General features: G+C 61.2%; 2 non-coding genes across 2 annotated transcripts; one reads left to right on the top strand and one right to left on the bottom strand.

The window, feature by feature from the left end:
• Positions 1-2,897: 2,897 nt before the first annotated feature.
• On the bottom strand, positions 2,898-2,979 carry TRNAS-UGA. Its single transcript has one exon. It is a non-coding gene; the product is annotated as a tRNA-Ser (tRNA).
• A 10,600-nt stretch (positions 2,980-13,579) lies between these two features.
• TRNAS-UGA lies at positions 13,580-13,661 on the top strand. The gene has a single exon. It is a non-coding gene; the product is annotated as a tRNA-Ser (tRNA).
• Positions 13,662-15,131: the final 1,470 nt, after the last annotated feature.

Genomic DNA, 15,131 nt, shown 5'->3' with positions numbered 1-15,131 from the left:
TTGTTAGGAAAGAGCTTCACCATTCACCACAAGAGTGAGCAGGCAGGCAAAGTGGGGGCAAAAAAAGTCCCTGGAACCCCTCCTCTTTTTCTGCACAGCCACTGCCTGTCAGCAGGATTCCTCCTCCTCCTCAGGGAGACTAAATCTCCCAACCTAGACAGCCGGTCCATCCGCTGCACCTCAATCCCCCATGCCTGAGCCTCCCTGCCAAAGCCCTGAACCTGGCCCCATACAATTAAGTCTCACTTGTCGCTGGGAACTTAACTTCTTGTGCCCAGAGCGTCTCGGCCCCCTCAGCAGATGACCTGAGAAACACAGTGTCCGGCTTTTCCAAAGAAGTGTTTAGACCCCCTCATCATGTGGCCTAAAGCCCTTTGGATCGGATGATTCAGGATTTGAGTCCCCTCATGGTTGTGCTCACTTTGTGCTGCAAGTCCTGCTCCCTTCAGGGCTGGAACCTCTTCTTGGTCACTCAGGCCAATGCTCTGGCTTCAGCTAGAGCCCTGGGAAGGAGTTGGGGGTGGGTGTCACAAAGGCTGGGGCATGAGCCCCAGGGGCTTCCAGTCTCGCCTTTGCCATTCCTGACTTGCCAAAGAAAATGGGCGGCTCCACTGCCAAAGTCAGCACCATGAGTGGGAACGGTCAGAGGCCCCACCAGGGGGCCTGGCCCTGCTTTCCTACCCTCTTCTGATGTTGGCCACAGAGCATCAGCAGCCGCCCCGCATGCTGGCCTGTGGGTGGCCTTCAGTGGGGTTCAGCACAGCAGGGAGCAGGCTGGCCCTGTGGCTGTCTGCTGGCCACACATGGTCCTCCCCTCCTCTTGCCCTGGCCTCCGCTGCTTTTAAGCCTTCCCTTGGAGCTGTCAGCACCAGCTGCCTCTGCTCCAGATGCCCAGAGGAGGAGAGGTGCTGGGCTCCCACCTGCCCAGCCCTGCTTCCTTCAAGCACAGTGGAAAGTGCCAGACTTGTGGGCACCAGGTGAAGCCATGAGAATCCCAACCCTCAGATGTCAGTAGCCAGTTCTAGAGCCCTGACCCATCCAGCAGGAGGGGAAAAAATTGCTCTTGCACAGCTGGAGACAGGGAAGTGGAGCAGCGTGAGCTCCAGGGCTTTACCACAAGGTCCTACTGAGATTTGAACTCAGATTGTAGGATTCAGAGTCCTGAGTGCTGCCCATTACACCATGGGACCAGCTCCTGCTGCCTTCTCTGGCCATCAGTGACCCTCATGGGGCCGGCTCATGTAAGGGACTGTTGGCCCCTTACTAAAGCTTAGTGGGGGTTTTGGTTGGCTAGTTCCCAGTCCCAGTAGAAGGGGGAAGGGCCAATGGGAAATCAGGACCCTGAGACTGACAGTCCCCAGGGGCAATGGGGAGAGGCCAAAGCTCCAAGTTAGCCGCACTGACAGGCCAGGCAGTGTAATGAGGGAGTCACCAGGCCAGGGGGTCCCATCCTCCATGGGAGCTGGACCTGCCTGGGCCAGAGTGGGGCAGAGCTAAGGAGAGAGCAGGAGCCCAAAAAGAGCCGGGGAGCAGAGCTGCGCAGGTGTAGTGCCAGAAACTGCTCCCTGTAGGACTTTGCTACCTGTAGCAGTTACTGAGACCTGAGGTTGTTCTTATTTGCTGACTTGTCCTAATTGGCTCAAACTTGACAGTGGTGGGGGATGGAAGCATAAAGGCTTCGTCCTCCAAACAACCCTGCCTGGTGTACATCTGTATCTATTACCTCTTAACACCGAATTGTAAAAAATAGAGTGAGGTCATTTAAACATCATTTATTTTGCAGCTTCATTTACTGTGCTAACAATGTAGCATCCTGACACCGATACTTCTGCCCATGTGCCCTGTGGGCTGGATTCATTTTAGTGGGACGCAGGACATGTGGAGGATAATTTAAACTCTTAATTTCCTTAGGGTTTCCCTTTAATATACTTCTCTGCTGGTGCAATTTCTGACCATTGCACGTCTATTGTATTTATTACAATAGCACAAGTAAGTCACACAAGTGACATAGTCTAGGGGCTTGGCTACACTTGCAAGTTAGAGCGCATTAAAGCAGCCCCGGGCGCCCTAACTCCTGAGGTGTCCACACTGGCAAGGCACATGGAGCACCTGGGCTCTGTAGGTGGAGCGCTCCTGGTAATCCACTTCCATGAGAACCATAAAGCTCACTGAGCCCTGCTGAAACGCCCTGGCATCAGTGTGAGTGTGGATCTCCCTCAGTCTCCCCCGCAATGCTGGTCAGTTGTATTGTCACTGTGTTAGTCAGTGCTTCCCTTCAGGGCCGGCCCTAGAGGGGTCTGTGACAAATCCCCCCTTTCCTCCTCAGGCCCTGCCCCCGCTCTACCTTTTCTCCCAAGCCCCCACCCCTGTCCCATCTCTTCCCGGCTTGCACCTTCCTGCCCCATTCCTCTCCCTCCTCCACCTCTCCCTGTCCCTACTCCTTCCCCTCCCCACCCAGCGCCTCCTGCACCCCACTGAACAGCTGATCACTGGCAGGTGGGAGGTGCTGAAGGGGAAGAGGAGGAGCTTGTCAGCAAGGCCTGTAGTGGCAGGGGGCGGGGGGAGCTGGCTGCCAGTGGGCGCTGAGCACCTATTTTTTCTCTGTTGGTTCTGCAGCCCCGTAGCTCCCATGGAGTCGCTGACTTGGCTCCTTTCACACCCTAGAGAGAGGAGCAGAACCAGGGCTATGGCTGATCTATGGGGCACCAGGTGAGTGGCAGAGGCTTCAGGTGCCGAGAGTTTGCCTGACCCCTCAGGGACACAGTGTGAGTGGGTGTCCCAGGCATCTCGATAAAAGTAGCAGAACAGGATTTACATGGGGTGGGAGAGGGTGAGAGTGTCTCAGGGGGTTGTACAGAGGTATTGCCCGGGTGAGGGACTGGCTAAAACACAGACCTCGCTGTGAGCAGGATTTGAACCTGCGCAGGGGAACCCTATTGGATTTCATCTCCAATGCCTTAACCACTCGGCCATCACAGCTGTGAGCACAAAACTGCCCCAATGCCAGAGAAACTGGTAAAGAATCCCAATGCCCAGGTGTGAAGTTATCTAACTACAGAATTCCCACCACAAACCTGGCCCCCAAAGCACAGGGGGGATTGGGGGTTTGTTCTCTTTGCTTAGCCACGTGCAGTCGCACAGAGAGCGCATTTAAAAGTCTCCCCTCCCACAGAGCGGGAAGGGGAAATGATTCTCAACTTGGAGCCTGATGTTGGGTGACCAGACGTCCCGATTTTATCAGGACTGTCCCGATATTTGCCTGTTTGTCCCGCGTCCCGACCGATGTTTGGTCAGGACACTGGACAAACAAACAATTTTGCCCTCTTCTCCGGCACACAGGCAGAGCCCGGAGGGACACTCGCCCCCCCCGACTCCGCCCCCTCCTTCCCCCATTGGATCCCACCCCAAATCCTCGCCCTGGCCCTGCCTCTTCCCCAAGCAGGCGGCATCCTCCTCCCTCCCAGGTTTGCACACGGGCCATGGCCATGGCCGGGAGCGCAGCATGGAGGCTGCTCCAGCCCTGGAGCCTGCGGGGCAGCGCAGTGGGGCTGGGGGCAGTGGGGAGCGGGCAGGACCCATGTGGGTGGGGGGCAGAGACACACGTGGGGCAGACATGCTTCTGCCAGGAGGGCCCGGGCCCGGCTGCCTGGTTCGCCCCTTGCTTGGGAGCTGCAGGAGGGACCTGGAGTGCGGCTCGGCTGCAGAGCTCGGAGCCCAGGCTGGGCCCAGGAGCGAGGGGACAGGGGAGCTGGGGGTGTATCAGGGGTCGGAGCCGAGACTTGGGTGGAGACGGGGCTGTGCCACTGCCGCCTGGCGGGGGAGGCGGGAGCCTCCGGCTTTTTTTTTTTTTTTTTGCTCTGCCCCCGCGTCCCGATATTTTATCTTTGACATCTGGTCACCCCAGCCTGATGTGAATGAGGACGTCTGGACCAAGGGGGCAGGGACTGGCCTTTGCTAGAGAAACCACTGTCAAGTTTGAGCCAATTAGGACAAGTCAGCAAATAAGAACAACCTCAGGTCTCAGTAACTGCTGCAGGCAGCAAAGTCCTACAGGGAGCAGTTTCTGGCACTACACCTGTGCAGCTCTGCTCCCCGGCTCTTCTCGGGCTCCTGCTCTCTCCTTAGCTCCGCCCCACTCTGGCCCAGGCAGTTCCAGCTCCCACGGAGGATGGGACCCCCTGGCCTGGTGACTCCCTCATTACACTGCCTGGCCTGTCAGTGCGGCTAACTTGGAGCTTTGGCCTCTCCCCATTGCCCCTGGGGACTGTCAGTCTCAGGGTCCTGATTTCCCATTGGCCCTTCCCCCTTCTATTGGGACTGGGAACTAGCCAACCAAAAACCCCACTAAGTTTTAGTAAGGGGCCTACAGTCCCTTACATGAGCCAGCCCCGTGAGGGTCACCACTGTGCAGAGAAAGCAGCACAAGCTGGTCCCATGGTGTAACAGGCAGCACTCAGGACTCTGAATCTTGCAATCTGAGTTCAAATCTCAGTGGGACCTTGTGTTGGCTTGTGGTAAAGCTCCCAGTGCTCAACTTCCTTGTCTCCAGCTGTCTAAGAGCCAATCTTTCCCCTCCTGCTGTGTGACTCGCCCACTGGAGCTAGGTCTTGCGTGGTGAATGGCCAAAATTGGTTGGGGCTCTAGAACTTGTGACCCTGATTCCTGTGGTTGGGATTCTTGCTGCTTCACATGAGGCCCACAAGTTTGGTCATTTTGCTTGCAGCCACGTTACCTCTTGTCCACCTGGCACTTGAAGGAAGGAGGGCCAGGGCCAGGCTTCATAGTCAGGGCTAGGCAGGAGGGAGGCAGAGTCCCAGGCTGGAGCCCAGCACCTCTCCTCCTCTGGGCACCTAGAGCAGAGGCAGCTGGTGCTGACAGCTCCAAGGGAAGGCTTAAAAGCTACAGAGCAACCGAGGGCAGGGCCAGAGGAGGAGAGGACCATGCCTATGTGTGGCCAGCAGACGGCCACAAAGACACTCGGTCAGCCTGCTCCCTGGCATGGCAAACCCCTACTGAAGACGTGCTTAATCCACTTGCTGATCAGGAGGAAAACCTGTCAAAATCTGTGTGCGAGGAGAACCCACTTGGCTCGGAAGGAGCGAGGAAAAAGAGCAAGTGAACAAAATAACTTGTGACAGAGCAAGCGAAAAGAACGTGAAAGGCAGAGAAAGAAATAAAGGGAGAGAAAAAATATTAGAAAAAGAAGGAAAGAAAGGAAGAGCGTGAAAGGCAGAGGGGAAAAAAGAAAGCAAGAACATACAAGCTAGAGAAGGAAAGGAATGAAAAAGAACGAATGAACCACAAGCGCTAGTTGAAGCTGGAATGGGAGAGTCAGAGAAAGGACAGACTGACCCGTTAAGTAAGGTTGCACCCCAGATTCTCCATGTTGGGGGCACAGGCCTCCCATTTCAGTCCTGGCCCTGCTTGGGGGGACCATCCATAGGTGCCTATTGGTACCCCCATGCTCTGAGCAGGGGACAAGCCCCCCCATACCCTCCCCTCGGGACATGGGCTCTCCCCAATCCTGACCCCCTTCCCGCACCCTCCTGGGAATGGGGGGAAGGTGGGGGGAAGGCGTGTGCTGAGCAGCACCGTGGGTGTCTCTCTCTGGGGCGAAGGAAGAGGATATTTTTTGTACCAGAAGGAAAGAGCAGGGGGCGGGGGCGTTTGTGGAGCCGGGGCGCACACCAGAGAGAGGAACTGAACGCAGCCCAGCGTGAGCCCAGTGCCAGTTGGAGCCGAGACGCCCGTACCTGGAGGACCATCTGCAGAACCTACCTTGATGGTGCCGTCCATCACCGCTCCCACACGGAGCTTCCCGCCTAGACCTCCCTGGACGAGGTGAGGTGGTGCATTGGCAAAGGGGGCTGTTTGAGCAGGGTGTGTGTGTGTGTGTGTGTGTGTGTGTGTGTGTGTGTGTGTGTGTGTGTGTGTAATATTTTGGGACGTGAAGGCACAAACTGCTGGGGCTGGTTTCCTGTTGGTGTGAGCTTTATTTTTTTTCTCTCATCTTCTTGTTTTAGGGCTAGGGCTGGGTGGCTTCCTGCGCTGCCGTTGACAAGGGCAGCGGCACAAGGGGCTCAGGGTGCAGAATCGGGGAGGGGGAAGGGTGCACGGGAGGTCACAGGGATAAGAATCACATTTAGCCCTTGCACGGTAATGGTGGTGCACTCACGCACTGCCACATCTTTTAGTATCACGACTATTTATCTGTACAACAGCAGCACCTTCAGAGACCGGCGCAGAATCAAGTCCCCCGTTGGGCCAGGCGCTGCCCAGACACAGCGAGAGACAGGCCATGCCCCAGAGAGTTTACAGGCTCCACACCCAAAAAGTGGGAGGAGAAACAGAGGCCCAGTATCACACAGCAGCACTGAGAATAAAACCCAGGAGTCCTGGCTCCTCCTGCTCTAACCACTAGACCCCACTCTGCTCCCAGAGTTGGGGACAGAACCCAGGAGCCCTGGCTCCCCAAAAGGGCGGGAGTGGGGTCTAGTGGTTAGAGGAATGGAAGATGGGTGTCAGGACTCCTGGGTTCCAGTCCCAGTGCTGGGGTTAGAGTGGAGTCTCATATGTTAGCACAGGTGAGACTGGGAGCCAGGACTCCTGGGTTCTTCCCATCCCCCCCAAACCATCTTGCACAGCAGGAGGGAGCTGGGCAGGAAGTGGTGATGGGGTTAAAAACTACCAAGAAATGCAAACCCTTGAAGGAGCCTGTGCCAGACAATCCAGCACGAGGGGGGAGAGGATATGTGGCTGGGGAGGAAACGCCTGGGGCGGCCCTGGGGGAGCGCAGAGCAGGGGTGACACCCCAGAAACCTGCAGCAAAGGGATGGACAGGTGGGGTGGGTGGATAGAAGAGGCAGCGAGACTAAAATCTAAAAGGGGAGTGTGGAGTCTAGTGGTCAGAGCGGGGGGGGGCGGGTTTGGTGGTCAGAATTCCTGGGTTCTATCTCCAGCCCTGGGAGGGGAGTGGGGTCCAGTGGTTAGAGTGTGTCAGGGGGAGAGCCAGGACTCCTGGGTTCTCTCCCTGGCTCTGACTCTCTTGTGCAATCCCTCGGCAGTTACCCAACTCACCAGCGTGTGGGAGCGAGGGGCTGGGGCCGGTTGTGACACAGCCCAGAGTCCCATACTGCCCCTTTGTTACCCAACCCGGGGCAGGGTGGGGGATGGCCTGGGAGACCCGCTAAGAAAGGCGTTTCTGGTGGGTTTGTGTGTGGGTCACGCTGCCCCCTGCTGGATAGACCCCTCTAGGTCAGAACCAGTCTCAGCCCGGGTCAGACCCTGGGAGCCAGCCCCCTCTGTCGCCACGGCCATGTCTATTGGTCTCCTGGAAAGGTCCATTCTCCTTGGTAACTGTCCAGTGGCAGTGAGTTCCACAGGCCTCGGTACACGCTGTGTGGGGCAGGAAGTCCTTGTGTTGGGAGCAGTGGGAGTGAACTGTGTGCGGTTGTGTCTCTGAGCACAGTTGTGAATATTCTGGTGTGTGTGTAATTGTAAGTGTGGCTGGGGGTGTGATCGTTTCTCTCTTTGCGGGTTGGGCTAGCATGCCCCTCTGGGTGTGTTGTGTGTGAGTGTTTTTGGGATTGTCTGAGTCCCTTTGTGCGTCAATGTGTGTGTGTGTGTCACTTGCTGCTGGATACAAAATCCTGCAAAGCCACCACATGTGTACACACACACACACACACACACAGAGTGGGGCTCAGCCCCACCAGCAGGGGGCAGCAGGGACACACACATCTCTCCTGGGCCAGCTTGGACAATTTCCCATCACGACCCGGCACAGTGCTGGTGCCCCCACACGGGGGTGGGCAGTGACCGGGCGGGGGGGCAGATGTGCTGGATTCAGAAGGAAGCACTTTGGGAAAATCAGTCAAGGCCCTTAGCAGAGCTGGGACACAGACCCAGTGACCCCTGCACCACCCTGGGAGGGGAGTGGGGTTGAGTGGTCAGAGCAGGGAGGGGGCTGGGCACCAGGACCCCTGGGTTCTATCCCTGGCCCAGGGAGTGGAGGGGGTCTACAGCAGGGGGACTGGGGGCCAGGACTCCTGGGTTCCATAGGGGAGACTGTTTTTTTCTGTACTTCCCTCCATAGAGATCCCAGCCCCGCCCCCCAGTGGAGAGTGAGTGGGAGCAGGGAAAGTTACTCCCCCACATGATTCAACCTCCCCTCCACCATGGACTGTGACATCATGGACCCCTCCCTCCCCAAGGCAGACAGTAGAAGCCCCGCCCCACCAGAGAAGGGGGGGTTTAGTTGCACCCACAACAATCCCACTCATGGTTGCAAAGAAACCCCCACAAACCACTGCTAGGACAGGATCTGCTGCTTTCTTTTCACCAGGAGCTGCTCCCCGCCAGGCACCACACCCCATTCACACCCCTTTGGTCACTACGTAGCTCAGTGGCAATCACTGCCCCGAAGTGACTCCGGTGCAGGCACCCACAGCACGAACTCCCCACACCGGATTCTGTCCACACGCAGAGAATTCTCTCCGCCGGGCTCCTTCGGTTCCTCTCGCTGCTCCCCGTCCTGCCGCCAGACACTGCTCATCTGCATAGCCCCGCCCATGGACACGTGACACCTACTGTCGTTCTGGTCTCCAGTGAATGAGTCGCCTGCAGAGAGTGAGCACGTCACCGGACGTCACAGCCCCAGCGCACGTCACAGCCTCCGGGCGGGGATTGTCTGTGAGCCCCGCGCTGGGGGCGGGGCTTCAGGGAGAGACCCAGCCCCATAGACAGCCTGGGGCCGGGAGACATTGAGGGAAGGGATGAGGGGATGGGGGGAGAAGGGGGAAGGGAGAGACCCAGCCCCATAGACCTGCAGGGACAGGGGATCTTGGGGTCAGGAGGGGAGAAGGGGGATTGGCAGAGACCCAGCCCGGGGTGCAGGGGAAATGGGGTGGGGTGGAGGGAGACATGTCGGGTGGGTGTGGGGTGTGTGAAACGTTGGTCCAGGGAAACTGAGTCACTCCCAGGACATCATGTGCAGGGGGGAGCACAGGGGCAGGGAGAGAGCCCCAGCCCCACAGAGCCCCAGAGGGATATTGGGGGCAGGGGAGGGGATGGAGGGGGGAGAGACCCAGCCCCATAGACCCCTAGAGGCAGCGGGATATGGGGGGGTAGGAGAGGGGATGGCAGAGGAGATACCCATCTCCATAGACCCCCAGAGGCAGGAAATGAGGGGAGAAGGGGGGAGAGAGGGATCCAGCCCTATAGACCTGTAGGGGCAGGGAGATATTGGGGGCAGGAGGGGAGAAGGGGGGTTGGCAGAGACCCAGCCCGGGGTGAAGGGGAAATGGGGTGGTTTGGAGGGAACTGGGGAGGAGAAGAGACACAGGGCAGGACACATGTTGGGACAGGGAAACTGTCTCACTCCAAATACATGCGGAGCAGGGCAGGGCGGAGGCAGATCATGCTGGTCCCAGGGTAATTTCGGGGGGTTCTGATTCCCCACTCAGCCGGGGGGCTCCCCTCTGGGCTGAGGAGCCCTGGGGTGGGGCGGGTACAGGGGCTGTGTGTGTGTGTGTCAGGCTGGGGGAGCTGCCTGGGCAGAGGGGCTGGAACCAGGGGCGGCTCCAGGCACCAGCACACCCAGTGCCTGGTTGGGGGGCAAGCTGCAGGGGGCTCTGCTGGTCACCACTAGGGCAGCAGGCATCCCAGCCCCTCCCCCACTCTACCCCCCTCGCCCCACTCCCCTCCCAAAGCGGGGGAGAACCCAGGAGTCCTGGCTCCCAGCCCTGCCCCTCCCCCACTCTACCCCCCTCGCCCCACTCCCCTCCCAGAGCTGGGGGAGAACCCAGGAGTCCTGGCTCCCAGCCCTGCCCCTCCCCCGTATTTCCATATGGCTCAATCCAACAGCCCCCCCTACCCCCTAGTTGGGAGAGAGGAGGCCAAGGGAGAAGCAGGCAGGGAGGGGGCGCTGGGGGCGCGGTGTGGCGCTGCGGGGGGGGCGGGGTCTTGGGGGAAGGGGCGATGCAGGGGCAGGGATTAGAGGGAACAGGTGGTGCAGGGGTGGGGTCTTGGGGCATTGTGTGCCCGGGGCCCCTGGGGGATGGGGGGGGGCAGGGGCGGAGTCCCAGGTGAAGGGGCGGGGTCTCAGCGGGGAAGGGGCGGTGCAGGGGCGGGGTCCCAGGGGAAGGGGCGGTGCAGGGGTGGGGTCCCAGGGGAAGGGGCGGGGCAGGGGCGAGGTTCAGGGGAAGGGGCGGTGCAGGGGCGGGTCCCAGGGGAAGGGGCGGTGCAGGGGCGAGGTCTCAGGGGAGGGGGCGGTGCTGGGGCGGGGTCCCAGGGAAAGGGGCGGTGCAGGGGCGGGGTCTCAGGAGGAAGGGGCGGTGCAGGGCGGGGTCCCAGGAGGAAGGGGCGGTGCAGGGGCGGGGTCTCAGCGGGAAGGGGCGGTGCAGGGGCGGGGTCCCAGGGGAAGGGGCGGGCAGGGGCGGGGTCCCAGGGGAGGGGCGGGGTCTCAGGGGAAGGGGTGGGGCAGGGGCAGGGTCTGAGGGAGAAAGGGAAGCTCAAGGGTGGGAACTTGGGGGAAGGGTCCATGTGGGGGTGGGACCTTGGGGAAAAGGTGCAGGGGAGGGGTGTATTGGGGGGCAATGTGGGAGTGGAGACTCGGGGACGGGGCAGAGCGAGGGTGAGGTATTGGGGAAAAGGGGCAATGCGAGGGTGGTGCCTTGCCGGATGGGGTGGGGCGGGGAAGGACTTCAGGGAAAGGGGCGGGGATTAGGGGAACAGGTGATGTGAGGGCAGGACCAGCGGGGGGCAGGACTTTGGGGAAAGGGGGTCCGGGGGCAGGGCTTTGGGGGCGGGCACAGCGAGGGGCAGGGCTTTGGGGCGGGCACAGCGGGGGTGCAGGGGGCAGGGCTTTGGGGGCGGGCACAGCGAGGGGGCGGGGCTTTGCGGGCGCGCACAGCGGGGGGGGGCGGGGAAGGAGCAGGACGCATTCCGGGGCGGGGCTGTCCGGGGGTGTCGCTGTCCCTGCCGCGGGGGGTTCGGGCCGGGCGCCCCCGGGGGCGGGGGCGGGGGCGGGGGCCGCGGGAGTCGGGGGGTGACACGCGGCCGGTGCCTGGGCCCGGCGGACCCACCCGGACCCGCTCACACCCAGCCGGGGGGGGGGGGGTTACAAGGGGCGCCGGGAACATCCCGCGGGGCGGACACGTGGATCCAGCCCCCGCACAGAGCCCGACCCGGCCCCGCCCCGCCGGGGGGGGGGGAGGCGTTTCGACGGCCGGTGCTGCGCCCCCCCTGCGCGCTCCCGCCCCGCTGCTTTGTGCGGGGGTGAAGGCGAAGCGGCGCAGCACGTTCCTGCGCGGGCAGCATCACACCCTGCACCGGGGCGGGGCCGGGGCTCTGGGGGCGGGGCGGGGATGAGGAGTTGCTTTGAGGGGGGGGGGAGGTGTCAGGTTGACCCAGGGACCCGCCCTCACCTGGGCTGGGGAGGACGGAGGCGCCCCGGGGCAGGCTGGGAGTTGTAGTTCCTGGCTCGTCTCAGAGCGGAATTGACGGACAGTTGCTCAGACAACGCCCCCTCCCTGTGCACTCTGGGAAGCGTAGTTCTCCCTTTCACACACGCGGCCTCTATTGGAGGAGGGGCCGTAACTCGTCACTTCGCCGCGCCCCTCCCTGATTGGCGGAGAGAGCGCGGGACAGAGACTCGGCGCGTGGGGGGAGGCCCCGGTTCCCCCCCATGCTTTGCTGCCCCCCCCCTCCCGCGGCGCGCGCTGCGGCCGTTGGGATTCGAATCCCGCGTGGGATCCGGGCTGGGGGGGGGCACAGGGCAGAGGCAGCGCGGAGTGAAAGGGCTTCACCCCCCCCCCCCAGCTGGGCCTGGGGGGCAGCAGCGGGGGAGAGGGCTCAGCCCCGCCTCCTCCTCCCCTCTGTAGGGCCCCAACAGCCCCTTCAAGCCCCCAACCTGCCCCCCATGTCCCACCGTCCTCTGTTGTGACCCTCACGCCAGCCCCACCCCCATCTGTGGGGATCCCTCGGCCCCCAGCGTCCCCTCCCCCACCCTGTCCGATCTGCCTGGCCTTTCCCTTCACCCCCCTGCCCTCCTCCTCCTCCTCCTCCCCCCCGTCCTCAGTGCCCCGCCCCCAAACTCCTCCTCTAGCCCCACCCCGACATCCTCCTCAGCACCCTGCCCCCTTCCTCCTCCTCCTCCCCATCCCTGTCCTCAGCGCCCTGCCCCCTAACTGCCTCCAGCCCATTTCCCCATGGCTGGGCCCCACTTTCCCATCCCCCCACTGCCCCAGTCCATCCCCAGGGTGGGAGGTTCCTCATCTCCAATCTCTGCTGCCCCCCAACCTGCCAGGTTCCCCTTTTCAGCCACAGTGGGGTCCTCCAACCCGCCCCCACCCATCCACTCTGGGCTCTAAATCCCACATTCCCACAATGCACCTCGGTAACCCCACCCTCCTCTGTCCCTAATCCCCCTAGTCCCTTCCCTGGGGTCCCCCTGGACACCCCAACCCACAGTCCGGCCCCACATACATCCCAGTCCCACATTCACACGCTGAGCTAGTCCTTCAGGGGCCCCCACAGCCCCCCAAACTCCTCCATCCATGAGCCCCGTGGGCCTGTGGCCGGGAAGTGGGGGAAGCTCCCACTTTGGCTGGGCTGGGTGGGGGTGTTAATCTTTTCCTGGCTTGTGTGTGCTGAGCTCACAAAGGCCTTTTGCTCCCTCGGGGTGGGGGGTGGTTTTGGCCGAAGGTGACGTGCTTTGGTAGCCCTGTGGATGCTGCGTGGTGTCTGGAATGGGGCGTGTGTGTTCCCATCATGCCCCTTCCCCTCTGCCTGCAGAGCTGAGGACAGACAGGTCTGAGGAGTGTGTCTGCCTCACGTGTCTCCCCGCCCCCCACCCACATGGGTCCTGCCTGCTCAGCACAGCCCATAGCCCCACTGCGCTGCCCTCCAGGCTCCAGGGCTGGAGCAGCCTCCATGCTGCGCTCCCGGCCAGGCCATGGCCCGTGTGCAAACCTGGGAGGGAGGAGGATGCTGCCTGCTTGGGGAAGAGGCAGGGCCAGGGCGTGTATTTGGGGTGGGATCCAATGGGGCAGTGAGGGGGTGGGGATGGGGGCAGGGCCAGGGCGGGTATTTGGGGAGGGATCCAATGGGGCAGTGAGGGGGTGGGGCTGGGGGCAGGGCCAGGGTGAGGATTTGGGGAGGTATCCAATGGGGGAAGGAGGGGGCGGGGTCGGGGGGTGAGTGTCCCTCCAGGATCTGCCTGTGTGCCGGAGCAGAGGGCAAAATTATTTGTTTGTCCAGTGTCCCAACCAAACATCAGTCGGGACGTGGGACAAACAAGCAAATATCGGGACAGTCCCGATACAATCAGGACGTCTGGTCACCCTACATCAGGCTCCAAGTTGAGAATCATTTCCCCTTCCCGCTCTGTGGGAGGGGAGACTTTTAAATGCGCTCTCTGTGCGACTGCACGTGGCTAAGCAAAGAGAACAAACCCCCAATCCCACCTGTGCTTTGGGGGCCAGGTTTGTGGTGGGAATTCTGTAGTTAGATAACTTCACACCTGGGCATTGGGATTCTTTACCAGTTTCTCTGGCATTGGGGCAGTTTTAGGCTCAGAGCTGTGATGGCCGAGTGGTTAAGGCGTTGGAGTTGAAATCCAATAGGGTTCCCCTGCGCAGGTTCAAATCCTGCTCACAGCGAGGTCTGTGTTTTAGCCAGTCCCTCACCCGGGCAATACTTCTGTCCAACCCCCTGAGACACTCTCACCCTCTCCCCACCCCAAGGAAATCCTGTTCTGCTCCTTTCATAGAGATCCCTGGGACACCCCCTCACAGTGTGTCCCTGAGGGGTCAGGCAAACTCTCAGCACCTGAAGCCTCTGCCACTCACCTGGTGCCCCATAGATTAGCCGTGGTTCTGGCTCCTCTCTCTAGCTTGTGAAAGGAGCTGAGTCAGCGACTCCATGGGAGCTATGGGGCTGCAGAACCAGCAGAGAAAAAATAGGTGCTCAGCGCCCACTGGCAGCCAGCTCCCGCCCCCCACTACAGGCCTTGCTGACAAGCTCCTCCTCTTCCCCTTCAGCCCCTCCCACCTGCCAGTGACCAGCTGTTCAGTGGGGTGCAGGAGGCACTGGGCGGGGAGGGGGAGGAGAAGGGACAGTAAGAGGTGGGGGAGGGAGAGGAATGGGGCAGGAAGGTGCAGGCCAGGAAGAGATGGGACAGGGGTGGGGGCTTGGGGGAAGGGGTGGAGTGAGTGCAGGGCCTGGTACAGAAAGGGGGGGGGGATTTGTCCTGGGCCCTGCACCCCTCTAGGGCCGGCCCTGCAGGGAAGCACCAACTCTCACAGTGACAATACAACTGACCAGCATTGCGGGGGAGGCTGAGGGAGATCCGCACTCACCAGGTCTCTTCTCTCCCCCACGGTGAGCCAGACACTGCTCTCTCCTGGCTCTCACTCTAGCAGCTGGACGCCAAGGAGCCATTTCCCCACAGGAAGTGCATTGAGTGCCCCTGTGGTGCTGGGGGGCTGGCGCTGCTGCTGCCTGTGGGGCTGGCAGGGGGGCTGATGTCTGCACAGACTCTCAGCTGCCAGGCCGGAGGGGGCACTTGGGACCTTACCAGACTGGCTCAGTGAAGATGGAGAGTTGACAGAGCAATACAGACGCTCTCCAGAGCACGGAGCAGCAGCCGCCCATGCAGCCAGGCAATGAGCATTTCCCACAGCCTGGAGCCGAGGGGGAGGCGGCAGCTGCTGTTCCAGCTCCTCGGGGACAGGCCCTGTCAGCCAACAGCCACTTCTTACTCCCCACAGCTAAGGGCGCCGGGTTCCTCCGGTGGGGCTGTGGAGCAGCCGTTCGTTTTCCTGTCCTTTTTGTGTGCAACTGCTGACAAACACATCCCAGACAGAGAAGCAACAGGCCAAACAGCTGTCACACAGCTGCTAAAGTAGCTCAGCTGGGAGAGCATTAGACTGAAGATCTAAAGGTCCCTGGTTCAACCCCAGGCTAAGGCAGGTCCTTTCATCCCCTTGGTGCAGGAGGTGGTTTGTTCTCTGGGAGCACAGCCAGAGGTGGCAGGCTTGTATAACCTTTCGGTGGTGCCTCCCCCGCCCTGCCCCCCAGAGAGCCCCGGTGCAGGGTGTGACTATGCCCTGCGCAGGAACGTGCTTTGC

Source organism: Mauremys reevesii, unplaced genomic scaffold (genome assembly GCF_016161935.1).
Source record: "Mauremys reevesii isolate NIE-2019 unplaced genomic scaffold, ASM1616193v1 Contig83, whole genome shotgun sequence".
Lineage (NCBI taxonomy): Eukaryota > Metazoa > Chordata > Testudines > Geoemydidae > Mauremys > Mauremys reevesii.
The sequence above is the reverse complement of the archived record's forward strand: the minus strand, read 5'-3'. Positions and strand labels throughout refer to the sequence as shown.